Below are 5,866 nucleotides of genomic sequence, written 5' to 3'. Positions count from 1 at the left end.
ATTGACCGCGTCTCGAGAGCCCATCTTGAGATTAGATGTAGAGAGATATTTTTTATACTTGCACTTTACAATTCAAAATGATTCGTATTTTTTTTTTTTCTTTGTGACATTTATTTTTCTTCCTTTTTTTAATCGGTTTTACCTCTTGGCTGATTTGTTTCCGGACTTTTTGATCTGTTCTGCTTTGATTGTATGTAAGTTACGGAGAAATCTGTGTGTTTACATACTGCATTTCTACAGTCTTTAAATGTTTAGCTGCTGCTGGCTCTCTTGATAAGGAGGAACAAAGCAAGCCCCTTGTTTGCTTGAAAAAAAAAATCTATGAATCTCTCAAGAAGACCAAATGAAGATAAAAAAAAAAAAAAAAAAGGACAGCGGAAGATGTGTGAAAGGGTTTTACCGAGGGACATGCTTACTGGAAGGAAATCAGCTTACTGAAAGCTTTGTATGAAGGAGACTGACGCACCTTGGTACCGTACGTCTGGCTCACTCATCAGAAAGGCTTTTACTTGAACTTATCATGCCGAAGGGCTGATGTATGATGAATGTACCTCAAGTTAAGTTTTTCACTGCTTTACAATATAATCGTCACCAGGCACAACAACCCATCACCCCCTTAGCACTTATTTTTAGAATAGTTTAACTTAATTTATCGACATACCACTCATTTGGACACACCCGAATGTCCCTTAGTACTGTAGGCCAGGTGAACTTGAGGCCAAGCCACTGTCATTGTAACATAGCATAGCGATGTGCTGCAACTCTGGCTATATTTGAGTGTATCCACTAGATTTTAACCTCTTATTAGCCTGCTGTTTTAAGTGCTTTTAATAGGCTGCTTTTTTTTTTCTTTTTTTTTGTACAAGCTCTCTCTGATATTGTGTTGATGTGCTCCTTCATGATTACCAAAAGACGTTCTAACAAAAGCATCACTGACAAAACCACAGAGGTGGGGAGGAGATGTTAACAGGACGCGGGGGAAGAGCTCCTTACCCCAAAACACGATGGATATGATGCTCTCATGTGTTGTATGTATGAAATGCCTCCTGCAGCCTTCTCAGATTTAACAGAGACCGTTAAATCAAATGCACAACCTCATGTTTAAAGTGTCGGAGGTGCCGGTCTACATGGGTGGCCTCTTGGATAGACCTTGATGAGTGAAGTGAAGCTCTGCCCTGAGCTGTCACTCCACTTAGGCAACTCCATTGGCCTGCACTCTTATTCGCAACCACTTCCATCGCCTGTTCATCAGCATCTTTTTTTTGTCTCTTACATCAGTTGCAGAGGGGAGTTGGTTTATAATCGGTTTGAATCCTGACTGAAATTTCCCCCAAAAGGATGAGATGTCAACAAGATGACAGATCACCTGTTCTGAAAAAAAAAAAAAGTGTGATCGTATTCAACCACACGGCCCCACGGACAAACGTCACTCCATCCGCGCCATGTTTCACTACATCTGGTTGATTTATTCACAGTGCTCTTCACCCTGTTGTAAAAAACGGCTGTGCCTTCAACTTATGGATTTGTCCTTCACGAGAAGCACATTAGTACAGTTTTTACTGGCCGGCAGTGACAGCGCAGACTCTGCTGTGGAAGTCTCCGGCCCCCGTCACTTATTCATTAAATGCCTTACCACTTACCACTAATTGATTATGTAACTTTGCTCAAACATGTTTACTGTATCAACTCAAACACTCAGGTCTACTGAAGCTTATCAAATCACCAAATGTCTTAGTGCAACGCAGTGTGTTGTGAACACGTCAACGTCTTAATCTTTCCTATAGCTGAATGTACAATGGACAAACTGTGATTTCCCAACAGAGCCCTTTATGTAAAGAGCTTTTCTAGTTCCCACGCCTATGCTTTCATCGAACGCTGTGGTACGTTAATGTTAGCTTCGATATATTATTCCTTCCCTCTACAGACTGAGAAAACGTGATGTCATGTGCCTCTATGTCCCACTCTTAAATCTGGACAACAAAAGTGTCCAGATTATTGCAATATCAGCAATGTACATATTACGATGACTGTGCCATTACAAGTGTTTTTCTCTTCTGTAAATCAGAGAACTTAGAATGACAAAGTTGCAATAAAGTTTACATTTTCTTACCGCACTTCCTTTTGAGTCATGTACTTAATGCTTAGTTAAGTTTTGTTTTTGTTTTTTTTATTATACTATACTAATATACTGACTTTGCTCACATTGGAGCAGCAGGATGGCCCAGTCAGTAGGGTTCAAGCCTCAGTGTGGGCCGGCATGTAGTGAAGTGTCCTTTAGCAAGACACTGAATCACTGACATTGAACTCCAGGAGTGCTGTTCTGCATCTGATCCTGCAATCTGACCTCCCTGTGGAGGGGAGCGACCAGAACTTCCCAATTAGGATCAGCAGAGTATCATTTTATTGTTTTAGATTATGATGTAACACCACAGATCAGCTGTGGCTGTATCACTTGTACTAATTATTGGACACTTCCTTTGAATTCTGTGTCCATGTCTATTAGCAGGCATGCATGTGCTCCTGTGTGTGTGTGTGTGTGTGTGTGTGTGTGTGTGTTAGCACCTTGGTACAGCATGAGCACCCTTTCCTCTGCCTCCTCCTTGAGTCAGAAAGTACATGACTATATATCTGTGAGCATGCTGACGACTAACACCTCCACTAATTCCACTTAAACCTAATAAAAGTTATTTATAGGTCTGGTGAGCACGCGGTGGGTGAGATTCTCAGGGGAATCACATTCACCCCAACCTCCTCCCTGTTACTCCTCCTTCCCTTCGTCCTTCCCTCCCTCCTTCCCTCCTTTCCTTGCTGCCACCCCTTGGCTGAGCTCCACGCTGGGGCCCCAGGCTCCTTTAGCACAGCTAGACAGGTGCAGCGGGCTGCAGACACGGTACCTCCACGCCAACCGCCTTGCTCGCCCTCTCCTTTTACACCCTCGCCTTATCCACTTAGATTCGTATGGCGCTTTTTAAAATCTGGGCGCAGCTCTCAGCCAGATAAAATTCACAAGACATTCTAGTACGGCACCAGGGTTTGTGAGGTGATGAAATTAAGATGTTAATGTCTTGAGAGGACTGGAGGGGTGATGACGTTGAATAATTTTGGGAGAGGAACCTTAAATGACCTTCCCTACACTACTTTCTCGCTTGTTTTCATAAAAAAAATAACCCTCTGTAATGTATCAATCAATACATTTTATTTAAAGTGCAGAATCACCATGCATGCCACTTTATAATTGAAGGAATATATAGGACAAAACGTACAACAAGCAAATAAAATGATACCAATTTAAATGAAACAACCACATTAAAGTATAAAGGAGCCATTAGCATAGGGCCATATAAGGATCCCCACTCTGTGGTTGGCTCCATGTGAGTGTACAGTGCTTTGTCCAGTGTGTTTGGATATTGATTTCTTTTGTCTTTTTTTGGAAATTGCCTTTGTGAGGTCCGCTGAAATGTTAATTCTCAGTACAATAACAAAATTTTTCCAGTCATTGTGGTCAAAGACATTCATCTTTAGACCAACATTTTTGCAGCAGGACACAGTGGTTGAATTACTTTTTTTCCCCCTTTCCTCTGTGAATCAACATACTCAATTAAGTAGGGGCGTAACGGAGCCTTACGTAAGTTGTCCAACGGTGCAGGAAAAACAAACTGTCCTGCCAAAACCCAAATCAAGATTGACACAAATGATCTACATACAGTAGCTGAAATGAGAACAATGTTATTCTCCTCTGTTAACAGCAAACAGTGATTACCAGGGGACAAAATGGGAGCTGCTCCTGCATGAATGAATAGCTTATAAAACAGGATAGGCAACACTGGCTTCCCACTTTCTTTGAGGGTGTTGTGGAGCAAGTCGCACATGAATTAAACTGGTGACAAGGGAAGGCTGGAGACCTCCCCCAAAGTCTACTTTTAGAAAGTGCAAGTCAAGGTTTTAAGTTTCAGTGTCTGCTGTTGAGTGAATGGGTTTTCCAGCTTGCCAATTAGATGTACAATTTAAAGGCTTGTTGTCCGTGGGCCAATTGGTTAGAGGGCTGATGCATATGGATTTGCCGTAGTTTGCGCGTCTGTGTTTTGCATAGAGCGGATATTGAGATTTTTGCTTGTTCAAATAAAAATCAAACCCTGCTGGACACACGGACCTCGATACTTTTGATAGAGACATAAAAAATAAGACACAAAGGGGCTGCTTTTGAAAGTGATCCTTTTTCTCAAGCGGCTAAACTGCAGGTTCTCAGCGTCGATGAGGAGCAAGCAGACCTCAGGAATGCAGCCTTGAAATGCTAGCCTGCTAACGGAAGCCCCGGGCAGGGTGACACCCGGGTGGGTGCACCATTGTGGGGGTGTGTATCTGTTGATGTGCGTGGACGAGGGTGTGTGCACATGTGGTGGAGAGGAGCTCGGGGGAAAACTGTCACATGTAATCACTTCCTGCCTCTGCCCTCCTTGGAAATCTGTCACCTCGCAATGCCTCTAAACGTCTACCATTTAATTTGAGTTCATAGCTGAATGCCCCCCGACCATCCCCAGTGGAGGGACTTATTAATACTACCCCCAAAGACGGAACTGGCTCCTTGGTGCGGTCCACTTGAGCCCAGCCACCTGGCGATCTGGCAGGCCAGCGCTGCAGCCAGCTCCCCTTTGAGACATAAACACTGACCCATGGAAGGAAGGATCCCATTTTCACACCGGACTCATTTCAGGAGGGTTTTCAGATTGTCACAACTAAAAAGAGGCAAACGCCGCAGCGACCACATGACATCCCTCAGGTGAGGAGGGGAGGTCAAGCATTCGAAACAAAGCACCACCGGGGGCGTTTAAAGCTCGGTGTGGTCCAGAGCGTGTGACCTTTGTCCCTCACAGGGGTCATTTCAAACTCATGAGGTACATGAAGCTTTGTTACACTGGCCTGGTGGTACAGATTTTCTTAAAGGAATACTCCAACAATACAATTTTTCTGACCTACCCAGACTGAGACAAGATGCTCGATATCATTTTCACCTCTGCACGTCCAGCGATTCAGTTTCTATAGGTAGGATTTACTGTTAGCATAGCATAAAGACTTGAAATCTATGGGAGTCATTAGCCTGGCTCTGTCCAAGTGTTAAAAAAAAACAAAAAAAAAAAACCTTACAGCAACTCTGAAGCTGTCTTTGTCACACTGTGCACCATGTGTATCTGAAATACACGTCTGGGTGAGTCAGAAAAAAGGTGTTTTGCTGATAACATCGGAGTATTCCTGCACGTCCTGTGCCTAGTACAATACAGCTTTGAACTACTGACACTCTACTTGCTTATGTCCATTTTGTGAGATTTTTTACTTTTATTTTGCCACATTTTAGAAAGAAAGACTGTATTTTTTACCCTGCTGCACTCATCTGATGGCTGTAACTACCAGTTGCTTAGCAGAATAACCTCTTACATGCAAAAAATAAAATATGTATATGCATTGTTGGAGATGAAAGTAGCCAACAGTTTGAGAAAGACCAGCAACAATAACAAAATCCATCTTCACATGACCTACCTTTAGATTTACATACCTTTACTTCATTCTTTTACTTAAGTAAAACTATAAAAGAGAGGATATTATTTTAAAAGGGGTATTTTTCTATGATGGCATTTCTTTATTTTTTTTTTTTCCACCGCTGACTGGTGGTTGGAGAAAATGTCACATAACAAAGGTCACAGGTTAATTTTCCACAAAAGCCAATGTGTCCAAAATTTGTTGTGGATAATTGCCTGCTCAGTGCCTGTACCTTACGTCTGGTGCTCTGTGTCCACAGTCAGTCATGCAGATAAACAAAAAAATCCTCAATAATCTCAAACGACATAAAAAATATGACATACATGGTCGGTGT

The sequence above is a fragment of the Myripristis murdjan genome, chromosome 6 (genome assembly GCF_902150065.1).
Source record: "Myripristis murdjan chromosome 6, fMyrMur1.1, whole genome shotgun sequence".
In the NCBI taxonomy this organism is placed as follows: domain Eukaryota; kingdom Metazoa; phylum Chordata; class Actinopteri; order Holocentriformes; family Holocentridae; genus Myripristis; species Myripristis murdjan.
Note: the sequence above shows the minus strand (reverse complement) of the source record.